Source organism: Bacillus rossius, chromosome 2 (genome assembly GCF_032445375.1).
Source record: "Bacillus rossius redtenbacheri isolate Brsri chromosome 2, Brsri_v3, whole genome shotgun sequence".
In the NCBI taxonomy this organism is placed as follows: domain Eukaryota; kingdom Metazoa; phylum Arthropoda; class Insecta; order Phasmatodea; family Bacillidae; genus Bacillus; species Bacillus rossius.
In genome coordinates this window covers 88,300,064-88,325,330 of record NC_086331.1, presented here as the reverse complement: position 1 = coordinate 88,325,330, position 25,267 = coordinate 88,300,064, and the positions used below count along the sequence as shown (strand labels likewise).

General features: G+C 34.2%; 1 protein-coding gene across 25 annotated transcripts in view; it reads left to right on the top strand.

Moving 5' to 3' along the window:
• The window catches only part of LOC134529441 (uncharacterized), a 631,226-nt gene that overhangs the window by 405,037 nt on the left and 200,922 nt on the right, over positions 1 to 25,267 (top strand). The gene's annotated exons all lie outside the window — the stretch shown is intronic.

The following is a 25,267-nucleotide window of genomic DNA, read 5'->3' as shown; positions in this document are numbered from 1 at the left end:
AATTGATTGACAGGTATCTCTTGGAGGAAGGATACTTATATTGCAGGCTTTCCTCAAGATGTATCATTTCCCTTATTTCAACGACATCAGATCGTATCGGAGATATTCTGTAATTAAATTATCACAATAATCCGACGGTTAATTGAATATGCAAAATATTTAGGGAACACATCAGATAGTGAAAAACCTTTTTGCACGTAGCCTTTCAACTATGCCAAATTAAATAGCTTGTCTAGGTTTATAGACAAAGATTGCATTCTGCATTTATGTTTAAAATGAAATTTTTCACGTGTATTTTATTGCGAATAATGCAACTCGAGATAATTTAAAACCTGGGTCAAGCATATGCTCACAAGATCAATGTTAACGACCTAGTGTTTTAATTTATTGTGTTCAACGAATACTTGGTGTAATTTGAGGGGGTAGGGGTATATGTAGTTGGACTGCAATCATGGTCATTTAGTCCAACCAGTTTCCAAATTTTCTACTTATGTTTTCCCTGCATACTAAATATTTTAAAAATTATCACATTTTTTCTCTTTGTAGACATTAATTAAATGTAATAAAATGTGAGTAAATATTGGAAACAATGCGATGAAAGTTTAATTATATATAATTTAAATAATTATAGTATGTATCTCATTATACAACGTTTGCCAATTCTCAACATTACTTTAACCAACTATAAAAAATTAATTAAATATTTAACTAGATCGATTTGTTGAATAATATTTACAAACTTAGCAATCGTTTAATGTGGTTAAAATAACATCTTAATAGTTCCTTTGGGATATATTTTTTTTGCAGTAGTTAACTATAGTCATTTTGGCTTTAAGTGTTAATTGAGGATAAAATAACTTAAGAATTAAACCCACAAAATTGTCTCATTAATTTATCTTAAGAATTAAAATATGAGATTAAATTCCATACTTTTGATGCAGCACAATATACCGTATTATTTTAGTTCTTCTCTGCTAGCCTTTTAATGTTTTAACTCATTTCGGACAAAACGTGAAGAACAAAATGTGAATGAATGTACAGAACTCCAAAAATTAATAGTTTTGCTACAGTTCATTACGAAAGTTAGGTAAATAAAAAATATACATGTCAAAATGTATTTCACCTCTTTCTGTAAAATTGGGATTTGTTTTAAAACGCGAAGGGTGGTATGAAGTTTAGTAATTTTGCATTAGGAAAAAATAAAATCTTTTAAGTTATTTTATTTATGATTTAATGGAGAGAATTATTTCTGTAATATTTGAGAGAGTTTTCATGTAGAGCAGCACTCAAACTATTTCGTATAGATTTGTTTTTCGGACCTTAATTCAATTTAGACTTACTTCAATTTAGTCTTAACACTGATCTCTTGAACATATGCTTGAACCAGGTCTTAAATAATCTTCCTATTTACGGTGTTAGTGCAAAATAAAACTTGAATAAAATAGATCAGAGCAAATTAGAATTGAGTTTCTAATACTTGTGTTATTTTTTAAATTTATGTGTGTTAGTTTTTAATGGTAATTTCTACGTCTTCCTTTTAGTTTGAGTTTTTTTTAAGAGCCTGGTTTCCATACTGAAAGAGTAAGCGACATCCGTTTATTCGACACTGGTCTATGCTACCTACGAGCTTTTGCAGGAAAATTACTGTCATTGTTTCTAATTGCGTATCCAGTTACTTTTTAAAATAAAAAAATTAGATAAAGAAAGGAATTGGTTGTGTCTGTGATGAAAAGCTTTAGAATTGCCAAAATATATTTGATTTTGAAAATATATATAACTTCGAGAACATTGTTTCCGGTAGCAATTTTTTGTGTACCATATCCAGTTGTATTTTCACACAATCAGAATAAAGTAAGCAGTTGAATGTGTTTGCGATTTGACACTGTACAATAACCAAAATATATTTGATTTTGAAAATATGAATAGTAATACTTTGATAAAAACTGGATACACATTAGGAACAATTACCAAAATTACTTCGGAATAAGCAGCTGGTAACTAAGCCTTAATTTTTAGTTCATGAAATTACGCTCACTATTAGCCTAAGATATTTTCCGATAATTCCACTTAAAGGAGGCCTGTAATACGTATACTCTTTATATAAATGTTATATTGGCAGAAATGATTTTCTGTTGCAGACGGTGGTTTATTAAGCATTATTCCACGCGTTGTTTCAAAGAAAATTTTATTTTCCTATCTTGCTAAATATCGGTCATAATTAAATGCATGCGCCATTAATAAAAAGTTGTTAAGTAAACGCAAACTTTTGTTTTAGTAATTTTTTTCGTCAGTTGTACCTAAAATCAAGTAAGTGGTGTAACGTATTTTAAATCATTTTAAAGGTCAACTAGCATGTAAAAGTAACCTCGAAAATTATATTTTTGCTGTATATTTTTCTAAATGAATGAAATAAAATGTGGGAATATTATGTAAATTTATAATACTGTATGGCAAAAGGCTTTTAAAAATATAAAAAGTTTCTTTAGAATTTGGTTTTCATATCGTTCATGATAATGTAAATGCCTTGAACATGTGATTATTACAAATGCTTATTTTCAGGATGCTTAAACAAACAACATTTTTATAACCAAACGTACAATTTAAAATCCATCTACCTATGGCAGAAAATAAACTTTCAACGATGTTGCTTCTTCTCACAAATAATCCCACAGAATATTGAACGGATCTCAACTGACCGGACCTATCGACACTCAGCCTCTAACAGCCGAGTCACTCATGACCAAAACTATGTTAACCTAACCCAGTCTACACAGAAAAAATAATTTCTGTACTATTACAAAAGATTCCCTTGGAAACAACAAATAAATATCCTATATTGTAACTTTGTCATACACATAGCTATAGTTATTTTTCATAATTATGTTAAGTACGTTTTTCGAGATAATACTGAGTATTTCTTACGGAAATGGGCACAAATTTATGTATTTTAATTAATTTTTCATTTAAGCATTTTTTTAACCATGGAAAATATAATAGAATTTTCAATAATATGACTTTATTTTGTTTTATTATGCTTATTAATATACGCAGTTATTACTGAAAACCTTTTCAGGGATCAGTTTACAAATAACTTTAACTCTTTGAGGTACTGGGACAACGCAAAACATAAACTCCCGGATAATAATCCACAACCAGTATTACTGCGAACGCTATTTTGTAGTGATGCAGTTGTTTTCGTGTAAATGTACAAAGTTACAGTTATCTGTAATTTAACATGAATATTTCTGTTCCATTTACAAATGAATACAGTGTATATAGGGCAAACATATTAGACGTAACAAGCTTGAATAACATTACTGTGCTGCAATTTCTAAAAAAAATAAACCTGCTTATCTTTAAGCTTTACTCTCAGATTGCCTCACATAATCGAGTTTCTGAACAATGAATACCGCTAACAACTCACCAAAAAAATTACCTACATAAAAATAAATAAAAGCCTTTCTCTGGCACTCGCCAGTGTCCGCCGGTCCAAAGAAAGTGAGCCTTGCGTTGGCACGCGCAGAAACCCTCTCTAACTGCGTCACTGCCCGGCGTTTGAGCAGCGTGCGTTCGCCGCCATCTTGGTCCACTGCACTTCCGTGCCGTTGCCACGGCTGCAGGTTGAGACTTGTACGCTGTTTTGTGTTAAGTCACCGTAACTTCACGGACCCTTCAACGAAGACCCTGCCTCACACACAAGAACTCTTCGTATTTTAAATAACTGGAGCTTCGTATAAACTGCACCGTGCTTCAACTTCCGACTTCTGTTTTCGGTGTAAACAAGATGGACACACACGAGGAAGAAAAAAGTGTGTTTTCGGCTTTAACAAATTTTTGAATGGTTTGCTTGTACGTTTAGAACATTCTTTTGAATTCATGTTCGAAGAAAGTGAACTTAGTACCCGTAAATTTACGAAGATAATGTGAAAAATTACAAAGATACCTGGATAATTTTTAACCAGTGTTCTTCTTAAATTTAAGGTTAAAATTTCTAAAAGTATCGCAGGCTTCGTTGCTAACTGCTATTTGTAAAATGTTCATAACCAGAATTTTCGCCTTATATTTATAGTAGCCCTACATGAAAATTTTAAAACATTTTATGCGTATTAATTATGTAGTGACTTATAAAAATATTTTAAGTTCTCGCAATATAGTAAAGTATTTTTTATTTCGAATAAGGCCTAGTTAAAAAAAACTATCCAAAATTATTTTAAAATATTTCTTAGTCAGCGAAATATTTCAATAATATTCCTTTCATGTTTTCTGAAAATAAACACACGATATTTGAACACTTTAACGCAGGTAGGCCTAACTTTGCATAACCCTCCATCTACCTTGTCTTGTAGGCCTACAGTGTTTAATGCCGCCAGCACATGCGTATATTTAATTAATATTAATTTAGGCCTAAAGTCTCACGAATATTTCTTTTAGATAAATGCTATATCTAAATTACAAATATTTAAAACATCAGTAGCCCGACAAACTTAAATGGTATAGCTACGTAGCTTTATCACAGCATTAACTACTTATGCAAAGGAATGCCTAATAATAATTACTTTTCAGCTTGGTTGCTACAAAGGACATGAACAAAAAATGCGTCAGCCTAGAAATAATAGTGCTGCTTAGGTCTTTTCAACTAAATATTTCCTATTTAAACATTTGGACCATTAATGAAACATTGGCAATGTGGCCGCGCTTATCAAACATTTTTATTACACATTTACTAATGATAAATCGTTTGTAACATATTATAATGAAAAGCAAATCATCGGGAAAGACGCACCTACTGACCATTATCGCTAATCGTCAGCGGCATGTTTTTTTTTTTTCGCAAAATAATCTGAGTGCTCATTAGACTGCCATAAGGTATGCCCGCGCTAGCAAATGTTCCCCTGTAATTAGCGGCCGTCTGCAGGATAAGCCATTGCCCTCTTTGGCCGAGCCATTCAGGACGCGTTCGCTTGCGCACTGGATGGCTGCGATTGGTGTGCTGACAGTAGACATACACCCAGGGCCGCAACTAGAGTCTCTGGCACCCGGGGCATGAATGGATTAATGCGCCCCCCTCCCCGCCCTCTTTTTTTTGCACTTACCACACCATAAAGTGGGGGGTCCGGGGGCCCTCCCACGTAAAAATGGTGCTATTTAAACATTTTCCATACCTACATGTAACAGTTTCTGTGCTACTGAAACTTCCATGCATGAACCCACTATGTCCATAACTATGTACACTATGTACATACCTTTGTTGCAGCCTGGCTCAGATAACCATGACGACATAAAACATGATGATAGATGTGCTGCTTTGTTTCGTTCTTTGGTTTTCTTTCTGTTTTCATATCCCGAAGGTTTTTTTGACATTTTAATCAATTAACAATTAATTGCTCTAAAATAATTTACCACAAAAAAAAACTGCTAACTCTTGATCAACACAACCACAACACAACTAATTATAGCCACAGTCTTATAAATATAATAACTGGAAACACTACAGGCACACGTCGACGCAACTCCGGACAGCTCAGCTCTGAGACGCTCACGCAACCCCGACGAGTGACTCGAGTACCGCCTGCGGTGCGCCACTTCTTCCTCACAGCCAGTGTATACTGTATTCGTATAGAGGACGCATCAAAACTTTCTAACTTCTCCCTTTACAATTTTTTATGTTAATGATGAACTTAACATTTTTCTCAGAGTATTTAAAAATAAATATGTTGAGACGTTATATTGTAAATCAGTTTAGACATTCCTGGCATGCAAGTTAAAAAACTTTTTAATAGTTACCAGTTGTAGTAGGAATTACAATGCAAGCGATTTCGGCGCCGCCACAGCTTTGCGCCCGGGGCGTATGCCCCGCTTGTCCTCCCCTAGTTGCGGCCCTGCATACACCTGAATTAAATATAGCCGACCACGAACTACAGACAGTGCTGCAAAGTTTTAACAAACCGCTGGTCTAGCAATCTTTCCGCGAAAAGTGCATGGTCCTATTAATTTGTCGTCATAAATGCTTTTTAAAGATTCAAATTCAACTTGCGAGACCTTTTTGCAGCAAAGATTTTGATGATATCATAGCAAAAAGAGGATGCTCTCGTGTGTTCTATGGACATAATGCTCAAATTCGACAGTCTGTCTTGCCTCATACTATTTCTTAAATCATTTTTTACAATTTTCAATTTGCTGAAACTTCTTTCGCCTGAAGAAATTGTTACAGGAAGAGTAAGAAATATCTTAAGGGCTGTGGTCAGGTTTGGATATCCTTCTTCAAGTCTGTGTTCGTGAATGAGCTTCAAGAGGGTCGCTGCATATGCTGTTTTCATAGTGTCATCAACTGCCAAGGCATGATGTTTAAAACTTTCCATTTCTTGAACTATTTCTTCTCCATTGATGTCATCTTTGTATGTTTCAGACAACCATTTGGCTGCAGTCTTCAAATTTTTAACTTCCATTTTGTAGATGTTATTCCCATTTAAAAAGCTAAACTTGTCATTAATTGCTTGAAGAGCCTGAAACCGGGATTTTAAGGCATTTACTATTCCATCAACGATATCTAATAAAACTATTCTAAACAGATCGTGCTCTGATAAGTTGGATATTTCATCTTCGCAGCATTCGTCAAACATTTTCTTCTTTTTTCTTTAAAATCAGCAGGTACATTGTTGTTCTCAGCAATCTGCTCATATCTGTGGATGAGATGATAGAAAATCTCAAAAGCTGCAGTGTGCAAAAATCAAAATACATAATTGACAACCGGAGTCGGGTGATGTAGCAAGATTATACATCAATTATCATCACACAAGACATTAAAATGTAGAAATATACGTATAATTTTATTCAACATACCTTTGTTGCAGCCTGGCTCAGATAACCATGACGACATAAAACATGATGATAGATGTGCTGCTTTGTTTCGTTCTTTGGTTTTCTTTCTGTTTTCATATCCCGAAGGTTTTTTTGACATTTTAATCAATTAACAATTAATTGCTCTAAAATAATTTACCACAAAAAAAAACTGCTAACTCTTGATCAACACAACCACAACACAACTAATTATAGCCACAGTCTTATAAATATAATAACTGGAAACACTACAGGCACACGTCGACGCAACTCCGGACAGCTCAGCTCTGAGACGCTCACGCAACCCCGACGAGTGACTCGAGTACCGCCTGCGGTGCGCCACTTCTTCCTCACAGCCAGTGTATACTGTATTCGTATAGAGGACGCATCAAAACTTTCTAACTTCTCCCTTTACAATTTTTTATGTTAATGATGAACTTAACATTTTTCTCAGAGTATTTAAAAATAAATATGTTGAGACGTTATATTGTAAATCAGTTTAGACATTCCTGGCATGCAAGTTAAAAAACTTTTTAATAGTTACCAGTTGTAGTAGGAATTACAATGCAAGCGATTTCGGCGCCGCCACAGCTTTGCGCCCGGGGCGTATGCCCCGCTTGTCCTCCCCTAGTTGCGGCCCTGCATACACCTGAATTAAATATAGCCGACCACGAACTACAGACAGTGCTGCAAAGTTTTAACAAACCGCTGGTCTAGCAATCTTTCCGCGAAAAGTGCATGGTCCTATTAATCGCCAGTTATTCATTTTGACAATAATACCACGTTTCTCGGAATATCGACATAAAGTATCGGCAGCAAAACATTCGGAAAATACAAAAAAAAAGTGTGTTTCGTATGTTGCCAGCTTAGCAGTCAATATCCCCCCTCTCCTCGATATTTGTCGTACAAATATAATCTACTTCGAAAAAATGTTTTTAATTATATTTCATAAAATTAAGCATTTCGAATGCATTTTTTTTAGTTAATGAGGAATATTTTTAGGTTCTTAAGATATGCAAATTTTACATTTTTTTGCTCATCTTTGAAATGTATCAAACTTGCGCTTTTAACTGTGAGGCTAATTTAATTGACTCTAGTTAAAGAAACTGTACATTATAGCTTATTGAAACTTCTTTCGAACATTAATTCAAGCTAAAAAATATTATTTCACTACGCAATCCGCAACCTTCACGTATATAAAAAAATCACATAATATCACCTTTCTTTTTTGTTTTGGTGGAGGGGTGGGGGTGGGAGGGGTTCAAAAGAGTCACATATAAGAAAATATTAAGGTATGGTTTTATAGGTTTCATTTTTTAGCTTGCTGTGATTTATGCAGTGGTAACATTTTTGTTGTCTTTAAACTTATTTGCGGAAATGTAGTTTGGTAGGCCTAAGCATGGGCGTAGATCGGCCTGGAGGAGGGGGGGGGGGGGGCAGGCCCCCCTGGAATTAAGAAGCTCCTCACTGAGGGGGGCCGCTTGCGCTTGCAAAAGTGTGGATCTGTAAAACCGGTAATGACAAAACCATGTCTTATGGAAAACTTCCTGTGTATTTTTAAGTTTTATTCTTATTGCATGCATGTAGACCAAAATATGAGCATTATACAACATACCAGAACCATTCTGTTAAATGCATCGGCCTATATGTTATCCTTACTCAACTGTTTTGGCCAATAAATTTATTTCGCTTATTATAATAGTTGTGTTTTTTTGTTCAAAAGAGTTGAATAGTGGCTGCAATGCAACCACTCACTCGATTTGCCCAAATATGGTTGTGACTAAAAGTAATAAATTGCAAAATAAATAATTTAAATCTATAGTTAAAATACTGTCTACGCCAAAATTATTCATTAGTACATACAAACATTAAAATATTGATTATCCTAATTTTTTTTAACTATGCTGAAATAACTTTTTCTTTGCCAAACTCAAGTAAACAATATCCGAATAACAACAAAAAACAAATTAATAAAGCCACCGAAAAAAAAATGATAAGTGGCATGAGACAAAGACCGTTGTTTGCCATTGAAATAGCTATAGTTTTGTTATCTTAGCGATGGCGCTTATCATTGTTTATGCAGATTAATTGTTGTCTGGAAAAAAACTGAGCATTCTTGGGCAAATATAAAATTTTCTGCATTTGTATTGAAAAATTTTGCAAGCAATATTCTGTAAATTATTATTTAATGTAGGCCTATACATACGCCTACAAACGGTTTTTTTTCCTGTCGATGTTATTTTATATTTCCTGCTGACTAAAACTGAATACAAATCCTGATATGTTTGCGTACACACCAGGAGCGTTTAACATAACGTCGTATTTTCCTCGTTTCCTCCCCAGCTCCTTCTGTCGATGTTGTTTGATGATGCAGTTAGTTACGGCGACGCGCATTGGAAGGTTTATAATTCGCCGGTCAGCGTGCGGTCCTGCCTGTCAGCTCTGCACTCTTCGTCCTCCCGGCAGGCAACTACTAAGCATTGCCATTTATTTGAAAAAAAAAAACATTGCGGCACCCATTTTACACAATACGTGAGTTTGGATGCAAAACTGCGTTATTGTTTGGGAGTGGTCTGGGGGGGGGGGGGGGAACCCATCAAAGCGTTCAACACCAGACTCTTAGTAAACATTTACCACCGCCCTCATGATAGCAAAAAAAAAACCGTATAGAAATACACTGTACATTGCTGCGGTGGAAAGTTCAAACTGTATAAAGTGGCATTTCTACGTTGCTTCTTTGTTACTTTCCAGACGGCATAGCAGATAGTCTATCTATATCATTTGTACCGCTACACTGTCTGGAACGGTGTAGGTATATCTACACTAAAGTCGAGGTCGTTAGACACTCGAGTTGCATTACAGAGGAACTGGCTTGGAATCCAGGTTCGACCTTTTGGATCTTGGGTACCCATGGTTACAGAAACAACTCCAGAAAATTCTAGTATTGTTCATTACTGTTATTAATTATTGCTGCGGGTTTCCTGCTCCAATGACCTCGCTAACTAGAAACAAAGCGCAGCTAAGTAAAGAGAGTATTGACACGTTGTTGTAGGTTAAAGTTAAACTTTAGCTAAGCTTTATTTGATTTAAAGAAGAAGTGAACTAATTTAGAGTGGTCGACTATTATAACGCGAGTAGTAGTTGAAACAGTATCCCTATGATTTCCAAATACTTTGACAAAATAGCCTTAAAATTCTTGACATGGGGTTATAATAATTAAATGTATTATTTGATTTGTCATGAATGAAGTGTGGTGATAAATATTCAAGTATTTATGTGGATTTTTTTTAAGGAAGTAGGTATGCTTAGCATCAAAAATGCATTAACAATTTTTTTCTTTCGGTTTGGTGCGTCATAAGAATAAACAAAGTATTAATACTCAGTTTATCCTTATGAATTATATAATTCTTTTTTTCTATTAACTTTAATTTTTTTTTTTTTGGAAATATGGTATTTAAATTTTCCTACTTTGGTAAAATAAAACAATATAATTAAATGGGGTATGCATTCTTGTTTTGATATTTGGTTAGTATGACAGATGTTTTTAAAATGTTTTTGACCATTTAGCTTGCTTATAATATTTAATAATAAAAAATAACAAAAATGTACCAATAACCTTTATTGTTTCAAGCTAAAGCATATCCCTACAACTACAAATGTTGATTTTTAATCCTCTATTTACCTAACATAAGTCGGCGATTGAAACACTTTACGCTTATTCGGTAACATATTATATTATTTTAAGCGTTTTATATTTCTGCATTAGTGTAATGAGACTGGCATTTAGTTATATCTTAATATAGTCTCACTAAAAACCAAAACTAGTTAGTCTCTGTTAGGAAAATTGGGCACTTTACTGACAACCTTAGTAAAAACATCATCAGTAACTCATAAAATATTAACCATATTATTAATATAATTTATTCCAAAAGAGTCTTACCTTTATCCTTTATAAAATAATCTAAATCTTATGATCATTTGAATAACCTTCCATTTTTGAGTTTAAAAAATACTGCACAAATTTATTTCAAACAAAATGACATCACCTTTATGTTCCAACAACTGTTTGCAAAACAATTCTTTTCAAAATTAAGTAAACAAACAATAACACGTTACTCAATAAATTACATAATTGGGAATAGTCCAAAAAATACATCTCTTTAATAAATTTCTTATCCAAGAATTCAAGTTGTAAATTTGGTCTGAAAAATTTATAAAGGGACTTCAAGCATATTTTACCCAATATTTAATTTAAGCACTTAAGCTGAAATATTTAACAGAAAATTAGGTATTAGTAGTTATCATATATTATCATGTAATTAACAAATTGTGGTTAATATTAGTTGATAACACTGAGCCCTATTTTACTCCTAAAATCATCATTTATAAATCGGATTAAGAGCTATTGTTTAAGATAGCCTCAATTTTTGTTAGTATTCGAGTGTGAAACCACTATTTATCAGTTTTGAAAAACGCACATTCTATTTAAATTGTTATTTTTTACTAAACCAATTTAACTTCAATTATTTCATATTTTTACAATTTACTAATTTATTCTTCAAAGCCCTGAATATTTTTAATTACTAACTAATTTATAGAACTGTCGGATATGTATAGAAGAATCCAAATTTCTACTTAATCTGTCTGCGTTCTTAATTTTGAAGGAAAATATTTTTATTGATAATAATTACAATCCGTAAAGAGTGTAATAGTATTTAATGTGCTCGAAGCTTGTAGCAGTAATTTTTAAATCGTGTTACCTCTGTGTGTGTTGCGTGTTTCCTTTCCCCGACTAACTTTGTTGGGATGCAGCTCGCAACTGGACAAGTCAACACAGCCAACAAAACCCACAGTTTTTTTTGGGACCCATATTGGGAGAGGGGATTAGTGTTTCACATTTTCCTCACACTTTCTCAACTTCACTCAGGTACCTACATTTTTACAATGACCAATTAATTTTTGTTGTTTCATATGAAAAATTAATGTACCATGCACTGGCTGATCAACACTGGAAGTTGTGGCTGTTGCTCGGTAGCCGTGATCTCTAAGGCGTCTCGCTCATGTGTTGAGAGTAGTGTGTCCAATCGCAGCTCCCTGACATTACTCATTTATATAAACTTGCAAATAAATCATCTTTCTTCTGATCAACTTTACAATAAAAATAAAAGTATTGCCACTTTATATAGTATGTTTTTTATAATTATTATCATATTTTTGGAACCTTTGGAGATACCACAATAAATTAATAAGTTAATTGTTCATGGAGTTACTACTATTTAACTTTTGTAAAATTTTAAGTCAATAGATTCAGCAGTTTTTTGAGTTGAATCATTTCACACATACAACAATATTTTTATCAATAGCACTTGTTTGGGTTTCTAACTTGCTAACATGTAAACTATGTGTATTAATTGTGTAATATTTATAACGTCAGAGACACGTTTCGATTTTATATATAGATGTACACACTTTTATATTTGGTGAGTTTTAAGTTGTGCAAGAAATTGTGCCGGAAATAAGGCAATTAGGTAATTAACTTTAATTTTCTTAATATTTTGCCCAGCAGTTTCCAAGGTGTTTTTAATTAATTAAAAATAATATAGTTTTTGGGCACGAGGGGCGTTACAAAATAAACCAACAAAAATGTTTTCAACAAGTTAAATTTCCACTAAAATAAATAAAAGTAAATTTTGTATCTTAATCACAACTTGAGTCAGAATAACTAGATATATACCTATGTTGATGCCCACTGCGTCCCCGAGCTGTTATCATAAAAAAAAGTGTGTCTTCTTTTGCTGATAGTCGTAACGTGTTAAATTGTCATTATCATACGATATGCTGACACTCAGCTAAAGTTTGCCGTGTGTCGTGTCTTCTGTATCTCGCAAGATTACCATATTCTTTGCCTGTCGCAAAAGAAATGGGATGTGGCTGTGTCATGGACACGGCCGTGTGTTGTACGGGAATACGTGTACGTAACAGGTGATATTTTCTATACAAAATATAAAATACGCTATTTTATGTATGTTATAATCATGTTTGAACACCAAGAAATCGCGTATGGGCAGACATTATATATTTTTTATTATATATTTTTTTATTTAACACCGTACATATTCACTGTATCTATTTTACACAAATGTTTTATACATGCAATCGATAGATTTTTACGAGAGCTGACGATTGAAACTCAAACGAGCGTCGTAACTTCTTCAAGTCAAAGTTTATACTAAATGGAAATCTCTAAACGCAGCAAAATGACCTCAAAATGGCGGCGCTTCCCCCTCCACCGCGCGCGATGCATCACAGTCCTCACTTAGCGTTACGAATTCTTTGATCCTTTAGCTATCCAGTGGTGTAGATGATATATATGTAGCTGCAACACCAAACTGTATCCCCCGATTTTGTTATCATTAGTTTTTTTTTTTTAATTTACTCCCACTATGGAAGCTATTTTAAAGATGTATTCTCGTCAAAAAGAATTATAACACTGGAACTGGAACTTAAATTGGCTGATAATGTCGTTCCTTGGACCCCGAATCTCGTCTCCACTTCGTGTTCGTCAATAAGGCGCAATGTCCCCCATGCAAGCCGTGAGCTAGCACCCACCGCGCTGCGCCCCAGCCACAGACACGACATAGCAGTTCTTGTCTTCTGCGCACCAGGCTGCCACTGGCTCTACTGGCCATAATCACACGTTACCAACACTCACACGTGTGTTTGTGTACGCAAATCGTACTTTCGTTTTTGGTTATAACTCAATGCAAAGCGTAGTATGGATTGGCGTAGACCATATTAAAAAGCACCAGTAATGAAATATTAAGGGCCGTGCCTACCCGGGAACACATACGGTGTGCAGAGTTTCAGAAAAATCCACGCAATTTAAAAACACATCTAGATAGCTATCATAGTGGTGTCTGTTTACGTAAAGCATTTAAGAATACGTTGAGGACAGATGATTAGTTCTATTTTCGTATTTAGTTTTTAAAGTGTAATTTTTTTTAGAAGAGTGAAAATGACTAAGACGCGTGTTTTCAGAATAATGTATAGGAATGATACGCCCGGTACAGATTCTTGAAAGCACTCAAGGGACTTATAATACAGCTTTATCTTTTTTCTTCGCCATATAATGTTATGGTTACCGCTCAATTTCCCATATAGTTTCCCTATGCACGGCGAGAAGACTGCGCGCCAGTCCACAGCCTTGCGCTTAGAGGCGATAAAGCCTTAGAAGCACCAGCGAGTGTCGCTCTTATAATCCCGCCTCGCACTTAACACAAATGAACCCATGAATAGGCGAGCCCCTTAAACACAAACATTAAAACTGAAACAAAGCTATGCGAGATTTTACAACCACAACGACGTACCAGCTGCCCCTTCCATGAGTCACGATTTTTACAATCTTATTAGCAAATAAGCTGTTCAATGTTGATCACAAATATTTTCTACATCATGTTTTTTCTATGACTCCAGCCAGTGCGTGATGGAGAAGAAAAATCATCCAGATACGTGTACACGTACTGACTTAATCCTTTGGCTTCCCACGCAATATATATATATATATATATATATATATATATATATATATATATATATATACACACACGCGCGATTTATTCATCGAACAAAATGAATTGATACAATATAAATGAAATGATTTGTACCCAAATGTACTTGAATATATAAAATGAAGTAAAATTACATGAAACAGCATCAAAAGAAACCAATCGTAATGAATTTAAGTATTATAAAATATTCGAATCTCAATGAACCAAATGTTTGAATTGTAACGAAATAAATCAAAGAAAAGAACTAAAATGTGTGGAAATGTTACCTAAATGTACATATCAATGTAAAAAAAATCCGAAATAATCTGAAATGATACAAATGGAAATGAAATACAACTCCACACACACACACACACACACACACACACACACACACACACACATATATATATATATATATATATATATATGACATCTACAAAATATTTTGAAGGTATTCACTTTGCTTAACATTTTGACAATTTTTTTTTTTTTTTTTTTTTTTTTTAGCAAATAGGGAATTCATTTACCAATGCCCATAACGAGGTTTATCAACGGCAACAGAATTTCGTGGTCACTAATAACTAGAGCCACGATTATTTTATAAGATTCATTGCGTAGCAAAATAGACTTGAAGCACATATGCATCGGTTTCACGTTGATGAATGGACTACAGTGTTTTTTACGACCCTGGGACAGTTATGAACTAGGAGAAGTGTAACGTAAACAAAATTTATGTAATTTTACACACTATGTATATGGCAGCAGAGTCTCCGCCGATAGTGTAAATTCCATCGACACGGGTTGGTGTGTTTTTTCGCTTGTGCGCCTCAAGAATACTCTCAAGTGTTAAGTACAATTGCTATAGTTTGGTAAGTACTTCATAACTGTTGATGAATTTTGACTTCATGAAATTTAAATTGACACTTGCAGGTATGTGTCAGTTCACTTAACTATATCGTTGTAATTTTGTACTGCTTCCAAAAATAAATAATATTTTGTAACATGTAGTTGTTAATGAACAAAGAGTAATTTAGAGCCAATTTAAATTCTATCACTTTAATTGATCAAGTTAACTCTTCGAACAATCTGAATAAATAAGCGAAATATTTATGCCATGACCTGTTCGACACACTGACGTCGTAACCGATCGACCTTCGTGCAGATTTATAACTCATGAGTCATGAAGTAAAGGGAACACCACTATCGTGACCTAACGTAAATCAAAAGTGGTTTTGTCAGTATAAATTGCAAAATACATACATTGTATTTTATTATAGTTCCTTGATAGTTGGAAATTTACTCTGACAAATATTTTGCGCTTTTACAATGACGTATTTGTGTACCTACAAGCAGTGTGCTGATTATTTTAACATATGTATGTGTAATTTCATCCATGCATCCGATTTTGTAATTTAACACGTTACCTACTTTCTGTAATAATATACGCACATTCATGTATTTTACAAATGCCTGTAACACCATTTGGTTTTCTAGAAACATGTTTTTTTTTTTGTAAAAAAAATCACACCAACTATCAGTTTTACAAAATTACACGACAAAACTGTATAATTACAAAAACTTTGTTAGTGTAAATTGACTAATTTGTTTTACAGTGTGGCTGTCCAACCACGCGTAATCAGTATATAAAAAAAAAGGGCTTGGTTATGTTTAGGCAAGTTGAGTCTAGCCTGGAGTGAAATGAATCCGCGGAAGAGTCGTGGCTCTGCTAATAAACAGTTTTGTGATCACTGGGAAGTTAAGTGTGTGTGTCGCCAGGGAGAATACTCGCAGATGTGTGTGATTGGTGGACGCAGTGTGGCGGGAGCAGGCTCGGGCAGGCTCGGGCAGGCTCGGGCAGGCTCGGGCAGGCTCGGGCAGTAACCCTGGCAGCGACCAGGCGGACCACGAGTCCAAGTGCCCAACCCCCGCATGGTAGACTCTTTTCTACTCTGTCCAACACTTCATCCAGACCATCCTCTGTCTCCTGTAAATTCCTACACGTAATGCATGCCAATTTGCATCCCGCATGAATGTGCCCAGGGTTTTCCCTGTGTCTATGCAGGTTTTACCAGGGCCCAACCTATCTCTAGTTATAGTCTAGATTTAAGAGTGAGGGGAGTTAGTCATGGTGCCAATCGTTGCCATGGCTGGCCAATCCCCTCCTAGCACATGATGCATGCGACCCTCTCCTTGCATGGCTAATCCCAGCATGACTAGGCGTATAGGCTTCGGCCTGAGACGCACCTAGGTCCCTCCCTAACCCGGACCCCTCCAAAATACACTTAGTTTTAGTTAGGTTAGGAAAAAAAAAATGGTGCCAATCAATCGATCGACCAGGCTGCGATGACATGGCCCGGGTTGCCTACCTGGGGGTCACTTGTCGCCGGTGTCTCACCTCGGTCGGTGGGTTGGAGCTGCCGGAGTTCAAGCTCATTTCCGAACACGACAAAGTATCTAATCTGGAAAAAATTAGAAAAAAAATACGTTTTAGATCTTTTCATACTACGCTTTCTTTCAGCTTCAAAAAATTTAAATTTGAAATAAAAAAAATAAATTTTATTGATACGGACATGCTGATGGTGATTCGATCTACCTACTTTGTTCAAGAGTATTCAAACACCGAAATTGATACTAAGGCTAGAACACGGATTAATGTGGCATCGTTCTTTTGTCTGAGCTTATAACTGTGCATATTGTTTTATTTTAAGCTGCAAAATTGTTGGCCTAGATAAACTGGAAAAAATATATATGTTGAAACATAGTTGCACACTTGTTCGTGATCCTCCACACAGTAAAAAAAATTGCAATTTTAGCTAAAGTATGTTTATTTTGTAAAAGTACGAATGTTTGCTAAGCCAATTTTTTTTTTGTAATCCTGTCTCTTCTGTTCGATTACAAAGAATACAAGAATAGTAACAGTACTACACAAAAACAACTTTAGTATTAACACAGGACACTTGTGGGTGCTCATACCACAGCCAAGTGGTGTGGTCATTTGACTCGGGGAGTTGCGCACATTGCCGACAGGTAGGACTTAATGCTAAGTACAATCCAGACTGTTGTAATTTGTTGGGCTTTTCTCCAGTCAAATCCAGCGTTAGCTCCCTTAACTCAGTGTAATTGCCAAGTGATGTAATATTGCCCATACTATGTAATTACAGTTCCCCTCATGTTTAATTACCGAACAAATATAAAATGTGATTCATACTCCCATGACATTCGAATTTTATACCTCACCCTCTTGTGACGTTACAAGCCATGTCTAGCAATGTTAGAGTATACCATCCTTTACACTTACACTTACATATTGTGGTAATAGGTACGCTTAGAATTAAATAATTATTTCACCGTACCCTACAGATACCTACATTGTGTCACGACATTGTCCTTCAACTTCACGGTCAAGGTTGACAAATATTCACACGCACGCTACCGAGAGGGTCATACACTCAGCTGCCCGAAACAAATATATCTATACTCGATTCCGCGAAGCCTGAGTCCCTCTTTGAGCATGCTATGTGAGATTCAATAAATCAAACCCAATAATTTATTAACAAATTTTTAATTTATATGGAAAAAGTGTGCAATGGGTTTGCAAGATAAAAATATAACAGTTAAAGTTTATCGTTTCCTTTGAAATGTATTAAATGCCATAATCACATTCGTAACTATCATGGTCGTCGCTGCAAACGGTAGTGTCTCTTTAACATGGACATTTTCCTCTTAACCCAGATTGCGTAAAAAACTGTATAAGAATTTTAAAAGTTTCATATGCAGTTTTTATACAAAATATATATAGGTGTTCTTAATAATCTCGCCATGCATATGCATAAAACATTTTAATAAATGCCAGGTAAATATAAACAGCATAAAAGTATTATCACAAACACTTTACTCCCACTATCTCTAATTACTTAAAAAAAAAGATTTATTAAAAAATTTACCAAACTATCAATTTAAACTACTGTATCTAATTGGAGCGCTGCTAAAAATGTGGTTTTGGCTATGCATATAATATCGACATACCGAATCCATTTACCTACACGCTTTCCCATATAACTATTCCGAGCACATTCAGTTTCTTAATTCATGAGTCATTTATTACAGTTTGGTACTATAGTCAACTAAAAATTTCCGTCCACAAACACAACAATTTCGCAAGCAAAAAAGGCAGAACTCATTGGCGTATAGACGTATAGAATCATCAGCAACCGACAACAAGAATTTACTATATGTGTGACGTAATATTACGTTAAACTGCAGTTTTAACTTGTATGAGTCTATAGTGAAAATCTGCTACCATTCTATTCAATGCCAAGGTTCGTTCCTGCCCAATTCACCGACACAGCAAGCCAGTGACACTATAATTCGTCGTTAGAATGTGCAAGTTTTCGCCTTCAGCGACTTACAGTTGTTGGTGTAACTTCACTTAGTCCGACGACGCTGTAGTCCTCACCGGGCGCAGGCAGCCTCGGCCCACTACACTCGTTGCCGGAGAGATCACAAGTCCTCCGTCGTCGGCCGGTCCCGTTCCACACCGCCGACCACCCTTCATTTGTTTCAGCTTCGTTGTTCGGCTCCACCCGGAAGTCGTTCCGAAAACAACCGAAGGAAAGGATTGGCAAGCGTGCGTGGCGAGCGCAAATAAATGGATTTCAACACGGGAAATTATTTAAAACTACAAAATAAAAATAACATGACTATTAAAATTAACAGAATTTAAATAAAATTAAGAAAAATTTAAAAAAAAAATGTTATTAAAACAAAATAATGAAGCGATCTTAATTCGGGTTGCCAGCCTACGGAGAAAGTTAACCAGGTAACTTGTAACAATTGTTTTATGATTTTTGAAATAATCACTTCTTTTTTTAAATGTTGAATTCGGGTATCAAATTTACTATCGAACATATAAGTTGATTCTTAGTTATGTTTTGTAAAACTTAAAAAAACAAATTCCAAATTTTTTATGTATCTTTTTTCCCCCACAAGGATGCTTATGTGCCGATTCAGAACTATAGATTTTGTAAATATGGTAATATCTGTTAACAAAAAAAAATCCTTTTTTTCACCGCATATGTGATATTAAAAAATTTTATAATAAACCTACATTTGTATTGAATTCAAATTTATGTGGCCAAACTGATTTAGTATACTATATGTTTTTGTTTTGCTTTTATAAATAATATACACGCATGTTACAATGTAAGATGTGTTGTTTCGGAAAGCGTTAAATAAGAGAAGTTATGTATGGTATGATTATTTATCATTGCCAACATCTTAAAATAAGTTTTATTGTATTATAAGGTATAATTTTTTGATATAAGCCATATTTACAATCTTTCAAACCTTTAGTATAGAATTTCAGCAAGTATTAAAGGAGGAGTTGTTATATTTTTGAATGTTAATAAGTCGTATCCCATGGCTTTCACCCCGCTTTATTGGCCTTAGAGATATAACTTTATAATAAAACAAATCTGACCACCTTTCGCCCATTTTGCGGTTAAATATAGAAAAATGGCAAAGGTAAAAACGTAGGCCTATTATGAAATCATATAATTGGTTTATTCTTGCTCAGTTTTTTTTAATTCCACCTAAATTGGCTTGAAAATGTGATTTATTACAAAAAAATAACTTACCCACTTTTCACTGCAAAAAAAAAAAGTAATAGTTCCTTACGTAACTAATTATTTAAGTTAGTCATGCTCAGTTTCTTACATCCAGCTTTATTTACTATGGGTATGTGATTTTTTTTATGATAAAACAAAACTTACCACAATTTTTGCCCCCTTAAAGGTTGAATTCCGGAAAATTGACAAAACCAGTTCGTAACTCTATATTCTTGCTGTTCATTCTTTGTTTCTTTTTCTTAAATCTAATATATTCCGAAGTATGAATTTGTTTTACTTAAAACCAAGCCCTTTCATCCCTGGAGTCTTTAATGAGGTAAAATAATATTATGAGGTTTACTTTTTTTTGTTATTGATTATTTACGTCGTACTTTATAAGTTTGGGAGATAATATTTTTTAAAATAAATTTAAACTCGCCCTCTTTTAACCCCCGAAGGGACGAATTTTGATAATAGAAAATATATATAATATGTAACTACACTACATTCACGTTGTTCTTCCATTATTTTAACATCTAGCTATATTAGATTCGAAAGTGTTCATTTAAAAAAAAATACATTCTTACGCATTTTACATTCCTAGGGATAGAATTTCGCAAAATGGTAAAATTGTGACTGTAAGTTTTTGTATGTTTATTTTTGGTATTATGCTTGATTATATTCGGAGCCATAATTATTTATCTTAAAACCATATTTACCCATTTTTCACCCTTTAGGGGACGAATTGCTCAAAATGGTAAAATTTTGTTTAGTAGTTTTTGTTTGCTTATTATTGATGCCTAATATCTTTTTTTTTTACTTGTTTAGATTTGGAGGTATAATTATTTTTCCTAAAACTATAATCACCCCCTTTTCACCCCTTAAGGTTGGAATTTCACAAAATAGTAAAATTGTTGTTGTTTTCTTTTGGTATGTAAATTATTTATACCGAATATATTTATTTATGCTTGATAAGATTCTGAAATGTAATAAATTATCTTAAAACATACTCACACCTTTTTCATCCCCCTAAGGGATGGAAGTCTGTAATAATATTAAATCCTAGTTTTTAAGTTAGCCTAAGACATTGCTAATATAAAACATTTCATCAAAATCCGTCAAGAGTAGTTTCCGACTCATGCTGGAACAGAAAAACATAAGGACAAAAATTTTAAAAACGATATTTTCTTTAGTTATAAATAATGCAAACAGCCATATCATATATTTTTTTTCATCATTTTATCCAATGCCTTATTATATAGAATTAAAAAAAACGCTGTCTACAGAGCTTTCGTTTTTGTGGCGTTTTCTCCGTATTTACCCCACAAATATGCTGTAGAATTTGCAGAATTATACTTGCACGTTTACAAAAAAAAAATATAGCAACTGTTATAAAAAAAATCTGACACATTTTTTTTGTACTGTGCGTGGCCACGACTGCTGAAGCGCTTCCTTAGTTGCATTGGATTGCGGTTCGAATTCCGGGTAAACCGAGTGTTTGATACAATTCATACGCGAGTTATTAGTTTCAGAATTATACCGGTCTACAGGTGTGTTGAGGGGGGAGGGGGTCACGCACGTGTTTACCTGGGCAGAGCTATTGCATGGTGTGTTGATAAGGGGGAGGGGGGTCACGCACGTATTTGCCTAGGCAGAGCTATTGCATGTTGAGGGGGTGGGGGTCACGCACGTGTTTACCTGGGCAGAGCTATTGCATGGTGTGCTGAGGGGCGGGGAGTCACGCACGTGTTAAACTGAACAGAGCTATTGCATGGGGTGTTGAGTAGTGGGGGGGTCACACAAATGTTTGCCCAGGCAGAGCTATTGCATGGTGTGTTGAGTGGTAGGGGGTCACACACGGCTCTATGTCAGTTCCCCGACCTCGTCATAACCCCGACCGTTTCCCCTGCAATGCTTCGACCTCCCTCCACGATACCACCTGGCAGGCCTCGGTCCGCCCCGCAGAAACATCACTGTTCCCATTGGCAGTGGCCAAATACTCTCCCATTGGCTGAGGGGGGAGGGTACCTGTGGGGTGGGGGGGACCCGAGGGGTGGGTGGGACCCGCACGGTGGTTGGGACTCGAATGTGGAGTGCTCGGGCGAACTGGGTATTAGGCGCTCATAACTGTGTGGGAGGTGAGGGAAACTTCCTGCGGCATTACAAATGCATTCATATGGTCTTTGATCATTGGTCTTTTATTTGAAATATTTGCTGCATTCCACTTAAAATATGATGCTTTATGAAATATAATATCTCTGTAATTCGCATTTTTTGTATCAAATACTAGTGTTCTCTCACCAGTCAATTATATCTGTGCTTACGTGCTTGATTTTTCATGAAAATATTTTTTTTTAAAGTGCCGCAACTATTGGTGAAAACTTACGGGTATATAAGTTACGAGATAATACAGTTACATACTTAAAAGTGTTCATGTTATTTATTCCCCGCAATTTTTTTTTTGCGTGAAAATTTTTTAGTTATATTTTGTAACAATTAGATACAAATCATTCTTTTACTTGATAACAAGGTCTATTTGTATCATATAAATATCTTCTAAATCCAAATAAACATCTCTAATATGACCAAAAATTCTAATGAATGCAACTATTTTGTTTACTGCATGAATTAGTTTCATAAAAATTGGAAATCTACTCTGTGGTTGATCATTCTATTTAGGAAAAGAGCTCAACACGTTTTGGAAATGTATTAGCTAAAATAATTAAACTTTGTATTAGTGTTTATGAAATAATTTGTCAAAGTTATCAGTTTTCAAATTTATTTTGTGTATGATTTCACGACAATAAAAATTATTTAAAGTAAAGCGCTAAGATTTAAATGCATGATTCCTTTTTAAAGTTTTCTCTGTTTGCTCTACTGTTAAGAAATTTTTAACAAATTCCCCTAAAGATTAGAAACCACAAATTTAGAAGTATTACACAACACTCAGAACTGGACAATTAATAAACTGCTGTATTGACAATGAAAATTATGTTTGTGACATCGATTCTTTCCAACTGAACAAAACTGAACCATTAAAATATCAAGTCACAGTTACAAAAAGAAAAAAATGTTTGCATTGTTTTAACGTTTAATGAAATATATGTTTATTTTAAGTAATGATTGACGTCTTTTTGTGGTAGGTCTACGTGTTTTTTTTTGTTGCCTGTTAGGTAGATCTCAAAGAAATACTACTTATTGTAGCCGTTTCCATGGTGCGACTTCCGGAAAATTTTTGTAATGCTTTTCGTTTTAGGGTCCATAGACCCCAAAACATGTCATCTCAAAAGTTAATATTACTAGATTTCATTTATTAGTTTGAAAGTGATTTGTGCAAAATTTTGCACAAATCACTTTCAAACTAATAAATGAAATCTAGTAATGGGAAATCTCGGTCGAGTTCGTTTTAGGGTCCATAGACCCCAAAACATGTCATCTCAAAAGTTAATATTACTAGATTTCATTTATTAGTTTGAAAGTGATTTGTGCAAAATTTTGCACAAATCACTTTCAAACTAATAAATGAAATCTAGTAATGGGAAATCTCGGTCGAGTTCGTTAATGGGCGGTATTCGACCAAATGGGTAGAGATGGCTAAGGTTTTAAGAAAAACAGAAAAATCGAAATAACCTCCAAAATATGATTAGTATCACATCCGTTTGAACGTATAATACATTAATGTTATGAGTAATACCAAAAAATTTTATCTTAGATAATTGTTTGTACAACCAATCATAACTGCAAGAGGAGAAAAAATCCGGGTTTTCAAAAAAATCATAACTCCCACAGTAGGAATAATATCAATTCCATTTGAATTGTGTATAAATCCTTTAATTTTTATCTAAAACTCTTGTCAAAAACAATTTTTGATGAGACGAACCATTGATGAAAGGTCTGGAAAAAACAGGGTTTGAATATTTAAAAATAATAATATTTTCCGTACTATGTACGTTATTGAGTCCTAATCTTTTTTTGAAAGATTATTAATTTTATCTACAATTTTTGTCTGAAATAATTTTTTATACGACCAACCTTTATTGCAAGGGGTGGAAACAATTGGGGGGTTGAAAAACCAAAAATTCGATGTCTTCCTCAGTAGGCACACTATCAATTCCGTTAGAATTGTGTATAAATACTTTAATTTTTATCTAAAACCTTTGGTCGAAAATAATTTTTTTTAAGATGAACACGGCGCAAGGGGATAAAAAATGGAGTGTGATTAAAAACAAATTAATAATTTATGTACTATGATCACTATTCAATCTGTTCTTATTCATTTAAATATAGTAAATATTAGATACAAGATACCTCTAAAAAATTTAATTAAGAAACTATTGTTAATATTTAAAATATCTCCAAGCCAATATTGATGGTTTTTCTGATAATGTTGTTAAAATGAATATGTCACTTTTGTTCCAACATAAAGAAATATAAACGTCGAAATCTACCTGCTCCTGTAGGCTGTGCCGAAAGGGATATTTTTTCATGTGTTGTAGTATCAACCTTTTTCAAACAACTAGGCTAATATATATGTATATATATCACACCAATGAAGCGGATTGACACAGTTTTAAAAATCTGGATAGTTTTATAAGTCACTATAGGCAAAAAAAAAATTGTAGTTTTCACTTGCAGGTCATGACATATTTTTTAACACACCTGATTGTTATTGATGAGTTTTTACGTCTCGTATGACCTCATTTTGACGAAACGTTACCCACTCAGATTAAAAATTTAGCTGGCCTATATAAAATTAGAAGTTCAACGAAATTTGTTTTTAGTAAATGGAATATTAATTTTATTAAAACTGTAATCGGTACGTCACAATATTCTCATTTTAAGACATCTATAAAGAGAATATGGACATAAAAAGGGATTAAAAAGAGAAAGGGTAAAAAAAACCAATGAAATGTGATGGGCGTGAAAGAGGTCTGAAAGGATAATCCAATTAATTGAATACAGTTTTAGGCAGATATTGAATAAAGACTAGCTATTGTAGCCATTACCACTGTACTTCTTTCGGAAAATGTTTATGTAGTTTTTCTTTTAATTGTCCGTAGACTGTTGCTGCCACCATATAAATTAAATGTTTACCCAAGTCATTTCTTATAATTTACTCACATACAATAAAATATTTAAATCCCCATATACTTTCACAACGAGCCTTCAGCAACATTTCTACTGAAAGTATTAATGAATATAAAATTTCATTCGAAACGACGGCACTTTTATTAGCGAAATGTACTGCGACCTTAGATTTTTTTGTTCTTCAAA